The sequence below is a fragment of the Muscardinus avellanarius genome, assembly GCF_963383645.1.
Source record: "Muscardinus avellanarius genome assembly, chromosome: 17".
In the NCBI taxonomy this organism is placed as follows: Eukaryota; Metazoa; Chordata; class Mammalia; order Rodentia; family Gliridae; genus Muscardinus; species Muscardinus avellanarius.
Window position 1 is genome coordinate 26,756,596 of NC_137803.1, and position 21,825 is coordinate 26,778,420.

General features: G+C 49.2%; 1 protein-coding gene across 5 annotated transcripts in view; it reads right to left on the reverse strand.

The window, feature by feature from the left end:
- Positions 1-21,825, reverse strand: part of CTIF (cap binding complex dependent translation initiation factor) — a gene marked incomplete at both ends in the record, with an annotated part of 236,827 nt that overhangs the window by 22,643 nt on the left and 192,359 nt on the right. The gene's annotated exons all lie outside the window — the stretch shown is intronic.

Consider the following 21,825-nt stretch of genomic DNA (forward strand, 5'->3'; position numbering starts at 1 on the left):
AATAAATAAAAAGCTCAATGATAGGAAACTTGTCTAGCATGTATGAGGCCTGGGTTCAATGCCCAGTAGTGCATTGAAAGGGGAAAAATTCTTTACCATGTGCCTGACCCTCAACAGGTTCCTTCTCTAGTCTCTATGACAACCAGGTGGAGGTAAGGGCTGCTTTCTCATTTTACTGATGGAAACTGGGGCTCAAGGTGTATGGAGCTTGTCCCAAGTCCTCGCCAGTACTGTCAGTGGTGTTGGAGGTCCCACTCCTCATTCTTTCCCCTGTTCTGTCCCTGGAGGGGGCCTTCAGCTTCTCTCTCCTTTCAGCTCTGTGGAAAGATGGCTCAGTGAGCACCGACCCACTGGTGGGAAGTGATTCACTGGAGTCCTGCTGCTCTGGGGCTCCAGGGGACACAGACAGGCTTCCTGCTGTCTCAGCTAAAGCCCCAGGCGGTGTGAGCTGGCAGGCAGATCTCCTCAGGCAGCAAGAGATAGAAAACCACTCAGATCTGCGTCCTGAGACGAAGAAGCCTCTGCTTGTGTTCACTGGACAGAGCTGGGTCACCTCGGGCCTGGGTTTTGTATATGCAGGGGTGGGGGTGGGGTGGATGTGGTGGAGGGGAGGCTCGATTGCGATACTCAGCGTCTGCTCCCCCTCCTGGCTGCGTCAGCATCTCCTGGGAACCTGCAAATTCTCCCTGATGACGGCAATTCTCAGACTTCAATGTGTATCACAATCATCTGGAGGGGAATTTCCCAGTTGCGAATCACAGATCTAGATCAGGGGTCGGAGAACACACAGTGCTCCGAGATCTGGCCCCGGCTTGTTTCTGACAGCCCATGAGCTAAGAACGTTTTTTTACATTTTTAAATAGTTGGGGGAAGAAGGAAAAGCAGACTATATTGTGACATGCACAAATGATACGAAATTCGCATTTCCGTATCCATAAATAAGGTCCTGCCAGAGCACAGCCGCGTTCATTTGCATATGGTCTCGGCTGCGCACCGGGGCAGAGTTGAGCCGTCTGCACAGAAACTGCTCTCATGACCTGGCGCTGCTGCTCCGAGGCGCGGGGATGTGGTTACCCTTGCTTTTGCCCGTTGGCTTGCAAAGCCTAAAATATTTACTATCTGGCCCTTGATAGAAGAAGTTGCTGACAATGATGTACGGAGAGAAGAAGGTGGGAGTGAGGAGTGAGGAGAGGAAGGGGGAAAATGAGCTGCCGGGGCTGCTGGAATCCGAGGGAGTCCTGCTCTGGGCTGGGCCTGTGCTTGGCACCCTTATACAACCGCTTTGAGGGTAATGTGAAAGGTGCCTCTGAGCCATGTGAAAATCCCAGGATAGTAGTGTGGTACTTATACATCCCTTCCATCCAGAACAGGGGCAGCTCTCTGGGATAGGCCTTAGAAAAGTCCACAGAGAACCCGGCGTGGTGGCACACGCTTGTAATCCCAGCATTTGGGAGGCTGAGACAGGAGGATCGCAGTTCGCGGACAGCTTCAGCTACTAAGCGAGGCCTTTTGCAATTCATTGAGACCCTTTTTCAAAATAAAGAATACAAAATAGGGCTGGGGGGTGTAGCCTGAAGGTAGAATGTTACTGGGTACCACACACATAAAAAAAAAAAGTGCACAGAGTCTGAGCAAGAGTGTGGGACAGGTAGGGGAGGCAGAGAGAGAGAGAGAGAGAGAGAGAGAGAGAGAGAGGAAGAAAGAAATGGTGATCCAGAGGGAAAGGCTGCTTCCCAGACCTGCTGGAGCCCGAGCCTCACAGTACAATCCCATCAGCAACGTGGGGCCCACGGGGCCACCCTGACTCCAGACCCCACAAACCTCTGCCTGCCATGCCTGCCAAGCAAGGCTTGACTCTGGATTCCAGGTATTTTCCCAGCCAGCCCCACCTCATCTAATTGCTTTCCAGTCAACTAATCCTTGGCCCACGCCCTCAGCCCCAGCCAGCAAGCCACCTCGGTGTGGCTAGCAGTAGCTTCGGAGACTTCCCATGGCACCCGGCCAAGCCTGGGGCAGCCTCTCGCCTCCCCTTGCCCAAACCACATCCTCCTTGCCCTTCCGCACACCTCAAACTCTCCTCTGACTAACATTTCCAAACCAAGCGGAACGCAGTCCAGTGCAGACCCAGAGCAGCAGGCTAATTCATCCCCCTCCTAGCCCCTTCCCCCAAGACTGTTCACATCCCAGCCATCAGGGGAGGACACTTAGCAAAAAGTCGAGCCGAACCTACTGTTCAAGTCCCAGAGCTAATTGTTTTAAGCAGGGCTCCGGCCTTCATTAAGGATAATTAGTTACTGCATGTGTGTTTGCATTTCCACAAGTGTGTTTGCATTTTCTAAGTCTGGCTTTTAACCCTGGGAAACCGGATTCAGCAAATACTTTTATGTTTCCATACCTCTGAGTAAGGGAGAAGGTCTTAATTTCAGAAGTGGTAGTCCTGTGTAATCAAAAGGGCAAGGAAAGAATGAGCTAATTGTGCCTTCCCCGCACTGGGCCCCGATTTCTGTTTGGCCATTGTGAGGAGCAGCCGCAGCTGGCCGCCCTGCCCGGCGCAGCTCCCCGGCCCTGGGCTCCGTCCATATCACTCTCCTGCACTTGGCCACCTCAGCCACTACCCTTCTTTTCCCTTTCAACACTGTTCTCCCTTCTTACCTTTTCTCCATCTTTGTTCATTCTGGGGCCAAAAGGATGACCTTTTCAGACCCTGCCAGGGAGCTCTGCCAACCGGCCACCCTAGCACACTGGCTGTGGGCTTCCCTTTACAGTTGGGAGCTCAGAGACAGGGAAAGTATGAAAAGTACGTTTTTGACATTGGGAATCCACAATTATTGCAAAGCCTGCGATTCTGGGAGCTAGCCTCCAGACCTGTGCTGTCTCAGCCAGCAGCCACCTGTGGTCTTGGGTACCTGCAGTGCCCCCAGTTCCCATTGAGAGGGGTCTGCAGCGTGAAGTACTCATACTCGCTGGATTTCAAAAGACTTAGTGAAAAAAGTTCTGTGAACCACGATCATAATGGCGCACGCCTACAATCCCAGTACTTGGGAGGCTGAGACAGGAGGTTTGTAGGTTCAAGGACAGTCTCAAGAAGTAGTAAGACTCTCATCAACCTAGTGAGAGCCCGTTTCAAAATAAAAATAAATAGGGCTAGGGGTATAGCTCAGAGGTAGAATGTCCTGGGTTCAATCCATTGGAAAAATAAAGAAAAAGAAAGAAAGAAAGAAAGAAAGAAAGAAAGAAAGAAAGAAAAGAAAAGAAAAGAAGCTGGGTGTGGTGGCGCAAGCCTGTAGTTCCAGTGCTTGGGTGGGGAGGATCACAGGTTTGAGGATAGCCTCAGCAAGGAGTGAGATCTCATCAACCTAGCAAGATCCTGTTTCCAAACAAAAAATAAAATATAAAAGAGGCTGGAGGTGTAGCTCAAAGGTTGAATGCATTCAGTTCCTAGTGCCAGGAGAAAAACAAAAGAAGAAAAAAAGAATATAAAAAATATCCCATTGATACTTTTTAATATTAGTTACAGAGCTGGGCATGGTGGCGCACGCTTGTAATCCCAGCATTCGGGAGGCTGAGACTGGAGGATTGCAGTTTGCGGACAGCCTCAGCTATTTAGTATGGCCCTCTGCAACTTAGTGAGACCCTGTTTCAAAATAAAGAATAAAAAATAGGGCTGGGGGTATCACTCGGAGGTAGAATGCCCCTGGGTTCCATTCCTAGACACCCTCCCACACACAAAAATGAGTTACATGTTGAAATGACAATCATTTGGATATAGTATATAATACAAAATTAATTTCACTTTTCTTTTTTTTTGTGGTACTAGGGATGGAACTCAGGGGCCTTCTATCTCTGGGCTATACTCCCAGACTTATATTTTATTTGGTAACAGGGTCTGACTAAATTGCTGAGAGCCTCACTAAGTAGCTTTGGTGGTACTGGGGGTGGAACCCAGAGGTTTTCTACCTCTGGGCTATACTCCCAGACCCTTTTAAAAAATATATATATATTTTATTTGGAAACAGGGTCTCACTAAGTTGCTGAAAGCCTCACTAAGTAGCTGAGCCTGGCTTCGAACCCATGCAATCCTCCTGTCTCAGCCTCCCAAGCGCAGGGACTACAAGCGTGTGCCACCACGCCTGGGCACTAAGTAGCTTTGAACCTGTGTGATCTTCCTGTCTCAGCCTCCCAAGTCCTGAGATTACAAGTGTGCACCACCACTCTTGGCTGTCCATTTTCTTTAAAATGTGACTATCAGAGCTGGGCGTGGTGGCACACGCTTGTAATCCCATCATTCGGGAGGCTGAGACCGGAGGATCGCAGTTCGTGGACAGCCTCAGCTACTTAGTGAGGCTCTCTGCAACTCAGTGAGACCCTGTTTCAAAAATAAAGAATAAAAAAAATAAATAGGGCAGGGGGTGTGGCTCGGAGGTCAAATGCCCCTGGGTTCCATCCCCAAACCCGCAAAAAAATAAAAATAAAAATAAAAATAAAAATAAAAAACTAACTAAATAAATAAAATGTGACTAGCAGCCGGGCATGTGACTAGCAGCCGGGCATAATGGCACATGCTTGTAATCCCAGCATTTGGGAGGCCGAGACAGGAGGATCCCAGTTCACAGACAGCCTCAGCTACTACTTAGGCCCTTTGCAACTCAGTGAGACTGTTTCAAAATAAAGAATAAAAAATAGGGCTGGGGGTGTAGCTTAGAGGTAGAATGCCCCTGGTTTTGACCCCCAGACCCACAAAAAAAAAAAAAAGTGACTACCAATTTTTTTTTGGTGGTGGTGGTGAGGATTGAACCCAGGGGCCTTTGATCTAAGTTACATCCCCAACTCTACTTTATTTTTATTGATTGATTGATTGATTGATGGTACTGAGGTTGGAACCCAGGGGCTTTTCTACCTCTGGGCTAAACTCCCAGACCTATTTTATTATACTTTATTTGGAAACAGGGTCTCACTAAGTTGCTGAGAGCCTCACTAAGTAGCTGAGGCTGGCTTCAAACCTCCTGTCTCAGCCTCCCAAGCGCCGGGATTACAAGCGTGAGCCACCACGCCCGGCTTTATTTTTATTTTGAAACAGGGTCTCACTTGGTTGCAGAGGGCCTCACTAAGTGGCTGGCTTTGAACCTGCCCCTATCTCAGCCTCCCAAGTACTGGGATTACAGGTGTGCGCTACTCTGCCCCGCCAGAACATTTTATTTATTTATTATTATTATTTTTTTTTTGTAGTACTGGGGTTCCTGGAAGCCCTTCTACCTCTGGGCTACACTCCCAGACCTATTTTTACATTTTTATTTGGAAACAGGGTCTCCTAAGCCAGCGCGCGCGGCTGGCTTCGAACCTGCGCGATCCTCCTGTCTCTGCCTCCCAAGCGCGGGGATTACAAGCGTGCGCCACCACGCCCGGCTCTGCCATAACATTTTAAATGGCAAATGTGGCTCACATTATCCTGCTCCTGGACTCGAATCTCCATGGCTGAGATTGTGCTGTAATCTGCGAGGGCCAGAAGGTTTCAGTGTGTCCCTGCCTTGTGGTCCCACTCTAAACCTCCTGAGCTGAGGTTCCCCGCCTTGACCCCCCAGGGCGCCCTTCCTCCGTTCTCTTCACTAAAGCTGCAGGATCCTGGGCCCCGTGACTCCCCTGCATTCCCAGGCTCAATGGATGGTGCTGGCATACAGCAGGTGCTCAATCAATGTCCCCTCTGCTACTCTCCCCCTGGATTCCTGGTCCAAGAAGCTTTGCTCGAAGCCCTTGCTTCTCTTGCCGGTTGTGGTTTGTGGCGGGCTCCTGACTTTTATTTTATTTTATTTTATTTTTTATTTTTTTGGGTTCCTGACTTTTGACAGATGAATTAAATCTGCTATGAAGCTTGGTGGACTGAGGTTGGGAAAAGGCCACCAAACCAGAGACAAACTGAGCCAGAATCCAGGCAACTCGCGGCTGAGAGCACCTGTGCCCTGGCTCACTAGCGCGTGGGCACAAACCGCTGATCTGGGGCGTGTTCTCTCCCTCTTGGGTTCTCAGAGGGTCTCCAGAGACCACTCCGGCCAGCCCCACCTGCCACCTCCAGCTCACTTTGCCTCTGCGAGGGTTCTAGGTTGGCCTTCTGAGTAACCTTCCCAGGTTAATTTTATTTTAGTTTCTTTATGTTTGCTTGTTTTTTTGTTTTTTGTTTTTTAACTAGGGATTGAACCCAGGAGTGTTCCACCTCCGAGCTACATCCTCGGCCCTTTTTATTTTTTTATATTTGAAACAGGGCCTCACTCAGTTTGAGGCTAGCCTCAAACGTGGATCCTCCTGTCTCAGCCTCCTAAGTACTGAGATTTCAAGCATGCACCATCCTGCCTGGCTTCCAGATTAATTTTAGAAGGGCTGTAGATTATCTCTTGTTCTGCTCAGTCTAGGCACCATTTCATTAATTTATCTGACAAGTATTTATTGAGCACGTACTGTGCGTCAGGCACCATTCTAGATAGCTGTGAAGAGACACATTCCCTGCCTCTAGAGAATTTCCAGTGTTAGCTGTGCAGACAGAGAGCAGATTCATAACGAAAACTCTGAAGTAATGTCAGGTATTAGTACAGCAATGCAGAGAAAGAACTGAGGGGGCGAGTGAAACCGGGGGTGGGTGTGGTCAGGAAGGGCCTTCTGAGGGACTGCACCTGAGCAGTAAGCAGTAGATCTAGAAAAAGGGCATTTCCCTCGAGCAGGTGCAAAGCCCCGAGTCTCATTTTACTGGGTCTTTCACATTTTTTTCTCATTAAGAAGCACGTTTTATGTAATTAAATATGTTGCTGACGGATCACTTTAATATTTCCTCTCTCTCTCTCTCTCTCTCTCCTTTTCTCCCTCTCTCCCTTTCATACTGGGGAGCAAACTGAGGGGCATTCTACCTCCAGTCTATACCCCCAACTCTTTATTTGGAAACAGAATCTCACTAAGTTGCCGAGGTTGGCTTTGAACCTGTGATCCTCCTGTTTCAGTCTCCCAAGTATTGGGATTACAGGCAAGTACCACCATGCCTGATCTCAGATTTTTGTTTTTAAGATGTGGTGTGTTCCTCAGAGAGCTACAGGGAAAGAAGTCGGTTTGCAATGAGCAAATCTACCAAGTGATATCCATTTTGCACTCAACCTGACTAGGCACCTGAGGACCAGAGAGGCCCAGCCACCTCAGAGTGTCACTTCCAAAGTTGGCCTTCCTCCCCCAGCATCCTTCAGGGCCGGTCCTGGAGATTTCCTCCTACAGGGCCTGGACCAAACCAGCTGTTACTTACTTATCAGTGCCGGGAGCAATGGTAACAGAACCATAGCTAAGGAATGGATTCTAGCTGGGTCTTGAGGTGTACAGAAGAGAGGAGAAAAAGCAGTTCCCACTGCATCGCGCCCGCTTGGGACAGGTGCCCTCCAGACGTTATTTACATCTGACCGTGGGAACCGCAGCAAGGGAAGTATCGTCAACTTGAGCTAAATTTGAACTGTAGGTTCTCAAAGCCACAGCAGGTTGAAGAAGAAAGATCATCTCGGGTTAGGGAGAGTCTTATGTGCTGCAGGTGCCTCTAGCCCAGCGCAGAGCACGGCTTCCTCCTCTCCTTCCCCCAATTACTTGGTGGGGGGGGGGTCCCTAGATGGAGGATGAAGGCTGGGTGGGAGGGGGAGATCTTGGGGAGTGGCTGGGGCCACTTTCAGCCTCCCCACTCCTGGGAAACAAATATTTGTTTCTTTTTCTTTTTTTCTTTTTGTGGTACTAGGGATTGACCCTAAGGACATTCTACCTCTGAGCTATCCCCCCAGCCCTTTTTATCCTGTGTGATACTGGAGATTGAACCCAGGGGCATTCTACCCCTGAGTTACACCTCTAGCCCCAATTTATTTTTTATTTTTTTATTTTTGTAGTACTGGGGGTGGAACCCAGGGGCTTTTCTACCTCTGGGTTATACTCCCAGACCCATTTTATACTTTATTTGGAAACAGGGTCTCACTAAGTTGCTGAGAGCCTCACTAAGTAGCTGAGGCTGGCTTTGAACCTGTGCGATCCTCCTGTCGCAGCCTCCCAATTACTGGGATTATTTTTTTATTTTGAAAAGTGATCTTGCTAGTATCTGAGAGCCTCACTAAGTTGCTGAGGCTGTCTTTGAACCTGTGATCCTCTGGTCTCAGCCTCCTAAGTACTGGGATTATAGGTGTGCAACACCGTGCCCAACCAACTTTTTTTTTCTTTTCTTTTTTCTTTTTCCTTTTTTTGGTGGTACTGGGGGTGGAACCCTGGGGCCTTCTACCTCCAGGCTATACTCCCAGATATATTTTATTTGGAAACAGGGTTTCGCTAAGTTGCTGAAATCCTCACTAGATAGCTGAGCCTGGCTTCGAACCTGTGTGATCCTCCTGTCTCAGCCTCCTAAGCATGGGGATTACAAGAGTCCGCCACCACGCCCGGCTCCAACCAACATTTTTTTCCTCTTTTTTTGTGGTACCAGGGATTGAAGTCAGACCCTCACATATGCTAGCCCAGTACTCTACCACTGAACTATATTTCCAGCCCTTTTTATTGAGACAGGGTCTTGCTAAATTTCTGGGGCTGGCCTTGAACTTGTGATCCTAGTACCTCAGCCTCCCAAGTAGCAGGAATTAGAGGCACCATCCCAGCCTGCTTGGTTTATTATCTTTTTTTTTAATGAATGGAGAACTAAACAAGTAAGACAAATATTTTAAAATTAAATTAAAGCCAGGCATAGTGGCTCATGCCTGTAATCCCAGTATTTGAGAAGCTAAAACAGGAAGATCATAGGTTCGGGGCCAGCCTCAACAGGTTTATTATCTTTAAACACAGAGGTCACTCTCCCTCCCAGCCAATCTCTCTACCCCACCTGCCCTCAGAAAGTGCTCCTGTTTGGCTTCCTAGTATCCTGAAGTTAGCTGAGCTGGACCCGGCTGGATGTGGCTATGTGAGCGGCAAGGGAGGAGTTCAATTGTGTGTGGCTGTGGACCCCAAAGGACCGAAACATCTAGACAGCAGTATGTGTCTGTATGCGGGATATTTGCTTAAAAACCTGCACACACCGCCTCCCCGTTCAGCTCCTCCCTCTCCCTGTCCCCACCGGCTTTCAGTCCAGCCCTGCAGAAGCAGGGGCCTCTTGAAGTTCAGACATTAATTACCGAGTTAGAATATTTTTCAAAATTACAAGGCCTGGCCCCAGGAGATAAGAGGTGGGAGGAGGGGCCCCCACCAGGGCAGCGGGAGGGAGGCGGGTGGAGGCTGGGGGCGAGGCCAGGGCTGGCAATGGAATGCTGGGCTTTTCTTGTGGTTCCTGAGCGGAAAAGTCTCAATGACTCCACCCCTTACCTTCCAACCCGAGGCTTTAAGTGTACAATTTAAAGGTACAATGGTTATGCGAGTTAAAATTGTGCTGGCAAAGGGGAGTAAGGCCAAGTCATTCCCCGGCTCTGACTAGGGAGAGATGGAGCTGAGGATTTCCTGGGAGGGAACTGGAGGGGGGTTCACTGGGGCTTCCCCTGCAATCTAACTTAAAAATCCAGATAGTTGGTGTTTATTAGGAAAAACTGCCTCTCTCCTGTCTGTGCTTTGTGGGCGGAGTCTCCGGTTCACAGGCGTCCTGAATCTCTAATTTAGAGAAGACACCCAGAGCCTGTGCCCACATCACCTTCCAGAAGAGACCTGGGGAGAACGTCCCGTGGAGCCCGCAGAGAGTGGCTTGGCAATCTCTTGCGTTTTAAGACTGTTTAAACATGGTTCTGGCTTGGAGGCTGGTTTCCCTTTGGAAACCAGTGTCTGGTAGAAGCTGGTATTTTTATAACTCCAGGCTCTCTATCAGATCCTGTGTTACCATGGTTGCTACGGGGAACACTGGCTTCGAATTTCACATTTCAGTGCGGGAGTCTGGCTAAAGGAGCAGCAGTGCTGTTTCGGTGGGGGCGGGGAGAGGGTCGGGGCGTGGGGGCTTTATCTTGTGGAGGAGATGGAGGATCCCAGCAGTCTCGGGTGTGCGTGTGTACCTGTGTGCATGTGTACCTGTGTGCATGTGTGCGGGGGAAGCCCCCACCCCCAAGCAGGTCGGCTTCAACCCCACTATGTGATCAGTTGCCTGCTCTAAGCGAGGAGGGAACAGAGCTCAGGAGAGGACTAAACATATGAGTTATTTCAACGGAGTCACAGGAATGGTTGCTGGAGCCGGTGTGTGTGTGTGTGTGTGTGTGTGTGTGTGTGTGTGTGTGTGTGTGTGTATACAGAATCGCCAGGGGAACCCGCATGGACTCCGGTACTAAAACCAGGCCCTCGGCCTGGTACCTGGCCCCCCACACACGTGCAGAACAATTTGGGTGGGGTCTTTGCCTAAGATTAGGGCTGGAAGAAACTGTTCGCGGAGAAAGGGCGGCCCGATTTTTCAAGCTTTGTTTCAGCCCTTCATATCCTGCTAAATCTTTTTGTTTGGCTGTTACAGTAAGAAGAAATTGAAATACAAGCAGGAGTTGTTCTTTGCTAAAATGGCCCTCGGCCCCCTCTTCCCTCTTCCTACCCCCACCCCAATTTGGAGCATTGTTCTTTCCACAGCGTATGAGTTTACCCCAGAGTCTCTGACTCCAGAATTAGGTAACTTTGTTATGTCTGCACTCTCCTAGCGAGAAATGTGTCTGGTAGACTTTTCAGTTCAATGAAGTAGCATTGTTTTTCTGTAAGTTGAATGAATATATAAGCGATCCTGTATGCCTTCCATGGCGGTTTCTTTCTTACTTTTCTTTCTCTCTCTCTCCTTCCTTCCTTCCTTCCTTCCTTCCTTCCTTCCTTCCTTCCTTCCTTCCTTTCTCTTTGCGGTACTGGGGGTGGAACCCAGGGGCATTCTACCTCTGAGTTACACCCCCAGCCCTATATTTTATTCCTTATTTTGAAACAGGGGCTTACTGTGTTGCAAAGGGCCTCACTAAGTAGTAGCTAAGGCTGTTCTTGAGCCGCAATACTCCTGTCTCAGCCTCCCAAATGCTGGGTGCTTTCTGGCTTAAACACTTTCAGATGCTCTTGGTGTGTCCTGCATCCATCACAGAATGGCTCTGGTGGGACCCAGAGCTGGGCCTGGACTCACGGGTCAGGCCCTCCTTCACAAGAAGGGGACCCTCACTGCCCTGCACTGAGACCCAAACCTTCTCCCTGGAGGCTCCCCTCCCCCTCGGTGCCTGTCCTTGCCTGCTTCCCCCTAGGCCCTGGCAACTGCCCCAATTCATCCAGCTCGCAATCCACCCTGTGTTCATGGTATGTAATTCCTATGGATGAGGGTATGGGTGATGATCACAACTTAGCGCTCCCTTCTTGTAGTATGACTAGAAAACTTTGCAGTTCGACAGGAAGGAAGCAAGCATTGACTGTCTCAAGAATGAGCAGCACAGGCCCCCGGTGGGGTGGTGCATACCTGTCTGTCATCCAGATAGTTGGGAGACTGAGGCAGAAGGATCCCGAGTTCAAGGCCAGCCTCCTCGGCAACCTAGCAAAACCTTGTCTCAAAATAAAAATCACAGGGGCTGGGAGTGGAGCTTAGCGTTCGGTCTCCAGTACTACAAAAAAAAAGAAAAGAAAGGAACGAGCCCAGAATCCTCAGCAAAATGCAGCCGAGATAAATGAGACACAGCTTATACCGGGAACCAGTGAAAGAGTGAAATGTTAGCGCCATCAGGAAGGGCTCACAAGGCATCAGCGGAGGACAGGTCAGGAGAACAGATGCTGGTGTCTCTGAGTGGCCCCTGCTCCTGCAGCCAGCTCCAGGAGGAGTGAATCAGGGCGGGTAGTGAGGGAGTCAGGCAGCCGGAGGAGGAAGATTGCTCTGGGCAGGAGGAGGGCAAGGCTGCCCTTAGGAATACATCTGGAACAGTCTGGCTGCCTGCGATTGTCTTTGAGGGTGGGGACATTAGATGTCCAGTTAGGAAAATGGACCATCCTTTCTGGGGCCTCCTGGGATGTGATGCTTCTCTCCAGCCCTGTTTGGGACAGTGTGCACTGACAGCCACAGGATATGACCGCTCACTGCAGGGTTGCCGCGGGCCCCCTGCTCCCTGCGATCGCGATCGGCTCACTTATTTTAAGCCTTTAACAAACCCACATGGGGTGAATATTCTTCCCATGCTGCAGAAAAGAAACTGGAGGTTCAGAAAGATGACACAATCAGGTTAAAGTCCCACAGCCGGTAAGTGGCACCGCTGGGATTCAAACTCGGGCCTCGGCTCCCAGCCCGGCCCCTGCCACAGTGCGTTCGGCTGGTCAATGGACACTCTGTAAACGCACCTAAAATGGGCTTTCGGCTCCAGTTACTTGACCTTGGCTGCTGGCTAGAATCACTTGGAAAGTTTACATCCGCCCGCTGCTGCCCAGCCCCATCCCCAGGAAGTTTGGTTTATTGGCTGAAGGAGGGGGGGTGTGCTGGGGAATTTGTAATTTTATAAAAGCTTCCAGAGGTGCAGGGTTGAGGATCATTTCCCATGGATGCAGCCAGCAAATCTCCATTCCCCTTGGAGTCCTGGCTGCCCGGGGCCCAGCCCACATCTGCCTCTTTTGGCCCCAGCGGAAGGCAGCCCCAGCCCCTGCTCTGGGGAAGGCAGGAGCGGTCCCCCCTGCAAAGGCACCCTTAAAGAATGTTCTGCAGAACGGAGAGGCTGTCCACCCACACCCACTTCATCTCAGTCTTTTTTCGGAGGTCAGATTCCCCCCCCCCCACCCAGCCAAAACAATGTGAGCAATTGAATGCACGCTCACGCAAAAAAAAAAAAAAAAAAAAAAAAAAAAAAAAGTTAAAAAAGTGGCTCACTCATTGTTGAGCAGAGCAATTTCATTTCCTGAGGAGCCTGACATGCTGGCCTCTGGGTTCTCCTCCCCAGCCCGGCCTCCTCCAGAAGCCCAGCCCGGGGACGCCCTGGGAGGGAGGCACCCCTAAAAGCCACCTCTGGGAGGTGCAGATGGGATTCCTGGGGCCGGAGGGGAGGGTAAGGAGAGGTTGGTGGGGGTCAGAAGGTGGGTGCAGAGGGTTGAGAGCTTCCTGGCAGAAAGCACCCCCTTTCCTCCTTTGATCTACTCCTGACCTCTGGCTTGGGCTGCCAGACTCTGATCAGGACTGGAGGTGAATTATGGGTAGAGATGGGCTGGGGGGAAAGATGGTGAAAGGGAAGGTAGGATGTTGGAGGGAAGGGAGGAGGAGAGAGAAACGGGCCCACAGAGCTTTGTGGAGAATTCCCCTGCCAGAGGGATGTTCAACAAAGCTCTTAGAGAAAGGGGCCCAAAGCAAGGCTTTTAATGAGGGCCCAGGGGCCTAGCAGAAATGTCCCTGGGCCTCAGAGGTAACAGGAGTGGAGAGCTCTGTAGGGTCAGGAAACGAGGGTGCTGGGCAACCAGGCCCGGAGGTCCAGAGAAGCCAGCTGTGATAGGGAGAAGGGACAGTTGGGCTGAGGACCTGGGCAGGACAGAGGCATCCTGAGAATGTTATTGAGAGTTCACAACGTCAGACATGGCTGTGCATGCCTGGAATCCCAGTACTTGGGAGGCCGAGACAGGAGGATGGTAGGTTTGAGGACAGTGTGAGCTACTGAGTGAGGCCCTCTGCAACTTATTGAGACCTTGTTTTTAAAAAAAGAATAAAAAAATAGGGCTGGGGGTATAGTTTGGAGGTAGAATGGCCCTGGGTTCAATCCCCACTGCAAAATAATAATAATAATAATAATAATAATAATAATAATAATAATAATAATAGGATGAGGAATAGCCTGGAGGTAGAATCCTCTTGGGTTCAATCCCCAGTACCAAAAAAAAAAAAGAGTTCACAGGATGTCTTTAATTGTGTGTGTCTTTCATTTCTTTCTTTTGTGTTTTGCAGTTTTTAGTGTACACATCTTTACTTCCTTGGTTAAATTGTCCCTGAGCACTTTATTTTTTGATCCTATTGTAAAATGGGACTGTGTTCCTAGTTTCCTCTTTGGATAGTCTATATTAGTACGTCCAACTGCAACTAATTTTTATGTCCTGAGACTTTTTTTGTGTGTGGTACTGGGGATTAAACTCAGAAGCATTCTACCTCTCAGCTACATCTCCAGCCCTATTTTTTAATTAATTAATTAATTAATTAATTAATTTATTTATTTATATACTTATTTTTATGGGTCTGGGGATGGAACCCAGAGGCATTTGACCTCCGAGCTACACCCCCTGCCCTATTTTATTTTATTCTCTATTTTGAAATGGGGTCTCACTATGTTGCAGAGGGCCTCACTAAGTAGCTGAGGCTGTCTGCGAACCGCGATCCTCCTGTCTCAGCCACCAGAATGCTGGGATTACAAGTGTGTGCCACCACGCCCGGCTCTGTTTTATTTTTTATTTGGACACAGGTGTCATTAAATTACTGAGGGCCTCAATAAGTTGTTGAAATTGGCCTCGAACCTGATGTCTGTCTGCCTCAGCCTCCCCACTACTGAGATTATAGGCATGTGCCACCATGACCGGCTCCTTGAGACTTTATTGAATCTAATTGTAACACCTTTTTAGAAGGGAATCTTTAGAATTTTTTACATATAAAATCATGTAATCTGCAGAAAGGGACAATTTTATTTTATTTTGAAACTGGGTCTCACTGAGTTGCAGAAGGCCTCACTAAGTAGCTGAGGCTGTCCGCGAACCGCGATCCTCCAGTCTCAGCCTCCTGAATGCTGGGATTACAAGCGTGCGCCACCACGCCCAACCTAGGAAGAGACAATTTTAATTCTTCCTTTCTGATTTGGATGTCTTCTATTTCTTCTTCATGCCTAATCCTTGGGTTAGGACTTCCAGAACTATGTTGAATTAGGGCGGCATGAGCAGGCACCCTTGATTTGCTCCTAATCTTGGACTGGAAGACTCGATACTGTAAAAATGTTTACACTGCCCAAAGTGCTCTACAGATTCAATGCAATCCTTACAATAATACTCTGGCATATTTTTATTGAAATGCTAGAGCATTCCACAATTCATCTGGAAACTGCAAAAGACCCCAAATACTCAAGCAGTCATGAGCAGAGAAGAGTAGGAAGCATCACACGTCTAGATTTCAAAATATATTACAAAGCTACAGTAATCAAAAAAGTATCCTAGTGGCATTGAAAACAGCCTTAAAGATTTTCAGAACAGAATGGAGAGCCAAGAAATGTAGTGATAACTGATCTTCCGCAAGGGTGCCAAGAACAGACCACACAGAAGAGACAGTCTGTTCAGTAGACGTTGTGGAGAACGCTGGGTAGCCACATGCAAGGAGTAAAATTGGACCCTTATCCCACACCACATTCAAAACTCAACTCAAACTGAAGTGAAGTCTTAAACACAAGACTAGAAACCTTACAACTACTAGAGACATAGAGAAAAAGCTTTTTTCTTTTTTTCCGGTACTGGGAGTTGAACCCAGGGGGATTCTACCTCTGAGCTACACTCTCAGCCCTATTTTTATTCTTTATTTTGAAACAAGGTCTCACTAAGTTGCAGAGGGCCTAAGTAGCTGAGGCCCGCCAGAACCTGAGATCCTCCTATTTCAGCCTCCCAAGTACTGGGACTAAAAGCATGGGCCACCATGCCCGGCTTCCTTTTTATTTTGAAACAATTTTATTAAGTCACCGAGACTAGCCTTGAACATGTGATTTTTCTGATATAAACAGATATTTCTCCAAAGAAGACAGGCAGTGACCAGCGGTTACAGGGAAAGATGCTCAATGCCCCTGATTTGTTTTTTTCTGGCACTGGGGATGGAGCCCAGGACATTCTGCCTCTGAGCTACACCCCCCAGCCCTATTTTTTATTCTTTATTTTGAAACAGGGTCTCACTGAGTTGCAAAGGGCCTCAGTAAGTGACTTAGTTACTTAACTAAAGTAACTTAGTAACTTAACTTAGTTTTCATGTTTCAAAATAAAGAATAAAAAATTCTTTATTTTGGGGGTGTAGCTTGCAGGTAGAATGCCCCTGGGTTCCATCTCTAGTACTGCAAAACAAAAACAAAAACATAAAAATATGGATGAGGGTGGGTGTAGCTTGGAGGTAGAATGCCCCTGGGTTCAATCCCCAGTACCAAAAAAAAAAAAAAAAAAGGCTGGGAGTGTAGCTCAGAGGAAGAGTGCCCCTGGGTTCAGTTCCCAGTGTTACAAACAAACAACCACAATGAAATATCATTTCACACCTATTAGGGTGTCTGTTATAAAAAAAAGAAAAGATGAAAGACAGCAATTGTTAGTGAGGATGTAGAAAAACTGGGAGCCCTATATGATTCTGATTGGAATGTACAACGATGCATCCCTGTGGAGAGCAGTGCGAAAGTTCTTCAACAAATTAAAAATAGATCAACCATGGGATCTAGCTGGCTCACTTCTGGGTATTTATTCAAAAGAACTGAAGACGTGAGCTCAAAGCCACTGAATGATAGTCAAGATATGCAGGACAGCATATTATTCAGGCTTTAAAAAAACCTCAAATCTGCAATATGCCACAATGTGAGCTAAATGACATAAGCCAGTCACAGGACAAACACTACCTCCTTCTGCTTATGTGAGGTGTTAGGGTTTGGATGTGATTAGTTCCCCAAGGACTCATGTGTTGGAAGCCTGGTCCCCAGTGTGCAGCGTTGGGAGGTGGTGTGGGACCTTTAAGAGGCGGGGCCTATTGGGAGGTGTTTAGGTCATTGGGGTTTGATGCCCTCAGAAGGGATTAATGCTGGCCTCTGGAGCCTGTTCCTGAGAGAATGGGTTATATAAAAAGAGCAGGCCTGAGCCGGGCATGGTGGCACATGCCTTGATCCAAGTACTGGGAGGCTGAGACAGGAGCATTTCAGGTTCGCAGCCAGCCTCAGCAACTTGGTGAGGCCCTCTGCAACTTAGTGAGACCCTGTTTCAAAATAAAGAGCAAAGTAGGGCTGGGGGTGTAGCTCTGAGGTAGAATGACCCAGGGTTCAAAAAAGGGAAGACTCAAAGAGATCCAGCCTCTTCTTATTTTTACTAAAAAAATTAGAAGAAAAAAGAGCAGGCCTGGGTTGGTGCAGCTGAGTGGCAGAGTGTTTGTCTAGCATGTGAAAGGCCCTGGGTCCCATCCCTAATACCATAAACAATAACAACAATAGCCAAACACACACACACACACACACACACACACACACACACACACGGAGGAGAAAAGGAAATCAGAGAATAAGAGTAATATATTAGGTATCTAAAATAGTTACTAAGACAAAAATACTGTTATTGAGAAAAAGAATGCAATAGTGGTTTTCAGAGGCTGGAATGGGGCTGGGAAAAGAGGAACACAAGAGGTATAAAATTTCAGTTAAGCAAGATGTAAAAATTCTATAGATCAGCTGTGCAACATCGTGCTCATAGGTATCAGCCCCATATTCACACTTAAAAACCTGGTAAGACAGCCAGGAGTGGTGGCGCACGCTTGTAATCCCCGCGCTTGGGAGGCTGAGACAAGAGGATCGCACGGGTTCGAAGCCAGCCTCAGCTACTTAGTGAGGCTCTCAGCAACTTAGTGAGACCCTGTTTCCAAATAAAATATAAAAAAGGTCTGGGAGTATAGCCCGGAGGTAGGAAGCCTCTGGGTTCCACTCCCAGTACCACCAAAAACAAAACAAAATAAAACAAAAAAAAAACCTAGTAAGAGGCTGGATCTCTTTTTGTCTTCATTTTCTTGTGTGTGTGATACTAGGGATTGAGCCCAGGGGCATTCTCTCTCTAAGCTACACCCTCAGCCCTATTTTTTTATTCTTTAATTGAAAACAGGGCCTCACTAAGTTGCGAAGGGCCTCACTGAATAGCTGAGCTGGCCGCAAGCCTGCGATCCTCCTGTCTCAGCCTCCCAAGTACCGGGATTACAGGTGTGCACCACCATGCCCAGCTTTTTTTGAGTGTTCTTACTCTAGTAAATTCTTAAAAATAAAGGGGCAAAAGACAAAAATGAAAAAGTGCTTGCTTAGCAAACAGCAGGTATAAACAGGAGGGCAGGGAGACTCACACAGCTTTGGCTGATCAATAAACTCTTCAGCCATCTTGGCAGAAATGATTTGTTATTAAGCAATAAAAAAGCTCACTGAACATTATTCCCCTCCGTTCCTCCGAGAAAGATCTCTGGTTGGTACGTATTATTGATGGCAAAACCAGAACCAATTCCATAAAGATCTCCTGGGTTCCCACTGTGCGGCAGATGCTGGGCTGTGGGCTGGGGACGTGAACCCAGTAAGCTCTGCTCTGAAGTGAAGTAGGACGGTTAGGGGCGGGTGCGGAGGGGTCAGAGATTCCGATGGTCACTCTACCACTTGGTGGCTGTGTGGTCCTGAGCCAGTTGCCTGACCATTTTGTTTGCACTAGAAAATGGGGGTGATGATCTGCAGGGCGCTGCACAAGTGAAAAGAGAAAGGAACGCCCAAAGTGCTTTGGGTGGCCCTTCCACAGGGTGACCTGTGCTGTTAGCGTAACTAGACTCGATTATCAGGCAGCGTGAAAGCATGCAGCCAGGGCGGGGCAGTAAGGCTGGAGGGCCCCGTCCTGCTCCTCGCTCCTCAGGAGGGAGCCCCTTGGGTGCTGGGCTGCTGGACTGGCTCAGGGGAGCCTCACAGAAAAGGTGACTTTGGCTGAGACTTTGAGAAAGCGTGGGGCCCAGGAAGACAGGCACAGGGAGGACCAACGTTTCAAGCTGGCGAGGGCAGAGAGCAGGTAGTAATGGTGAATAGGACTAAGTTGGATTCAGGGGCGGAGGGGGAGGAAGAGCAGGGGCTGCTGAGGTGGGACAGCACAGAGGTCCTGGCCGAGCCTGCGGCCAATGGAGGGAAAAAAGGTCACTGGGCAAGTTTGGGGCCTGTTGCCTGGCTGCAAAAAGGCAGAAAGGGGTGTGTCTGGACTCACAAGAAGGCCTGGCCCAAGCAAGGGGGCGTTGGAGCATAGATCCCCCACCTTGCTGGAGGAGCCGGAGGGGAGACAAGACCTGGGACCCTCCAGTAGGCAGCTGGAAATGGGGTCTAGGGCTGGTTCTGAGCTGAGTAGGCAGGGTAGGTGCTGCAGATCTGAGGTCAGCTAGCTGCATGGCCCAGGGGAGCAGTCCCGTTTCTCCAGCAGGGGTAGGCAGCAGCAGGGGTGCTGGCCCTGAAACCCCCAGGAGTTGGCTCCAGATGTTCTAGGGCTGGTGGTCAGGCCTGGGTATGAGTGTGTGTGGGATAAGGCCGAGTCTAAGAATTCGGGGTCTCCAGGGAGCTGGGAAAGGCTCTCCAGAGCATTGATGGGATAGAGGGAAGGTGGAGAAGAAAGGGGCTCCCATTTGCCAGCAGGGAAGTTTCTCCAAAGGAATAGGACCTCTTTATATCCCCATCTTAGTGTGTGTGTGTGTGTGTGTGTGTGTGTGTGTGTGTGTGTGTGTGTGTGTGTGAGACTGGGGATTGAATCTGACAGCATTCTACCTCAAGCTACAGCCCCAGCCCTGTTTTTTAATTTTTATTTGGAAACAGGGTCTCACTAGGTTGATGAGAGTCTTACTACTAGCTGAGGCTGTCCTCAAACCTGTGCTCCTCCTGACTCAGCCTCCCAAGTACTGGGATTACAGGTGTGCACTGTCATATCCGGCATCCTCATCTTATCTTAAGGCCCCATTTTGGAGAAGCTGAGTTCTCTCCTGGGAAAGGCCCTGGATTGGGAGTTTAGGAGCTCCAGGTCGGCACTGGAAGGTTTTGTTGTATATCTCTGGGCAGGGTGCCTAGTCATATCCTCTTTAAGATTAGGCACGTGCTGAGCTCCAAGTTCCATCAGCTGGAGGACACCAGCTCGCTGAAAGCCAAGGGCCCTGGAATGAGGCTTCTGGGCCCTTATTTCCGTGCTCCATCCCAGCTGCTCAAGTGCACTCAGCTCCCTCTTCACATCCTGCCGGCCTCCTAAACCCTTACAGAGAAAGCAGAATGAGCCCCCTTTGCAGATGTGCAAAGCTCAGAGTACACCGACTCTCCTCTAAGATGGCACAGCTAAAAAAAAAACTCAGCAGAGCCCAACTTGAACCCAAGCAGTAGGCTGGCCCAGGATGCTGCTCTGGCCTGGGGCTCTGATTTCTTCTTTGATGAACTGGTGAACACCAGAGCAGATGTATTTACTCTTCAAGTTTACCTTGAACCTAGATGGGTCTGCATCTGTCAAACTGTCCCCAAAGCTGAACATACCCAACCAGTGAACACTAGGAAGGCTCTCTGGGTCTGTGCAGATCTCCTGGCACCTTCCAGATCGCACATCAGAGAGTTTGCACTACCTCATGTGGTGTGAAAGTGTTTTAGCAGCCAAGGCCAGCTATAACCCTGCATACTAGGGGCAGGTGTGTGTGTGTGTGTGTGTGTGTGTGTGTGTGTGTGTGTGTGTGTGTGTGAGAGAGAGAGAGAGAGAGAGAGAGAGAGAGAGACAGACAGACAGACAGACAGACAGACAAGACAGACAGACAGACAGACAACACCAGCAGGAGGGGTCCAGAGCATGCAGGGGGAATGCGCAGCGGCAGTTCAGGCCACCACCCTGCGACGGCGGATGTCCTGTCTTGAGGTGGCTTGGCGGGGCCCTGGGCATGAAGGGCAAGGATGGGAGGGTCTCAGGGCCCACGCTGCCTTTAACTGAATCCAGAGGGCTGCCAAACCAAAGCCACCGGCCTCTTGAAGCTGCACACCGAGCCAAGGCCCTGGATGGTGAAGTAACCTGGGGAAAGGCGGTTGGTTGAATCTGAGAGACAGATTCAGGCACGTTTGAGAAGAAGCAAGGTTTGTCCGCATACGGAGTGGCAGAGGCTTGCGGGTTCCCCAAGCGCCCGGGAGAGGCCCGCACACTCTACATTAGGCTGAAATGTGCATGTTATTGTCTTACAAATGGAGGCTCCAGGAAACTTACAAAGACATCCTCTTTTTGCTTAAATTGTATTATCTTCTCTCATTCAAACACACAAATATATCCCTTGACCCGGGTCCTGTGCCCCCTCTGCTCCTCCTTGCTCCCATCCCATCCCCAGCCTCCAGCACCAGGTGAGTCCCCAGCCCCATGTGACCTTCCGGGAGTTTAGATGCTTCTGTTAACCAGGGCTGTCGCAGTTGTCTTGGGACAGCTTCCCAATGATGGTCAATAGGTAATCCAATAGAATGTCCCGGAACCAATTCCTGGTTCTCCTTCCCACACTTTCTCGTCCAGCATTTGCTATCCTCGGGAATACTGTCACCAGGCTGGTAAAAGGGGGCACCTTCACGTTCTCCATCCTTATCAGCACACCCTGTGGACTCCAACTCAAATACAACTGGAATGCAAACACCCCTCTCCCTCCTTGCTCCTGTGGCTCTATTCCCAGCCACCAACCTCCCCCTGAGAGATACCAACACATTCCAGGCGCTCCCAGCTCCCACTTTTGTCCCCTTTTAATTCTATCCCAAGAGCAGCCAGAGTAACCTTAGAAAGTGTTGGGGCTTATATTGTTTTGGTACTGAGGATTGAACCCAGGGACACTCTACCTCCCAGCTATACCCCTAGTCCTATTTTATTTTGAAACAGGGTCTCTTTAGGTTGATGGGTCTCACTGCTTGCTGAGGCTGTCCTCAAACCTGTGATCCTCCTGTCTCACCCTTCCAAGTACTAAGACAACATGTGTGTGCCACCACACCTGTCTGAAAAGGTGTTATAATATCTGGTAAGGCAAGGACCCCATGGAGTTCTTGCTTCTCCAAAATTTCTTGCTCCCTCCCCCATTTGGGGGATGGAGCCCAGGGCAGTGCACATCCTAGACTATGCTCTACCACGGAGTTACTACCCCCAGCCCTGTTTCTTCTTATTAATTCT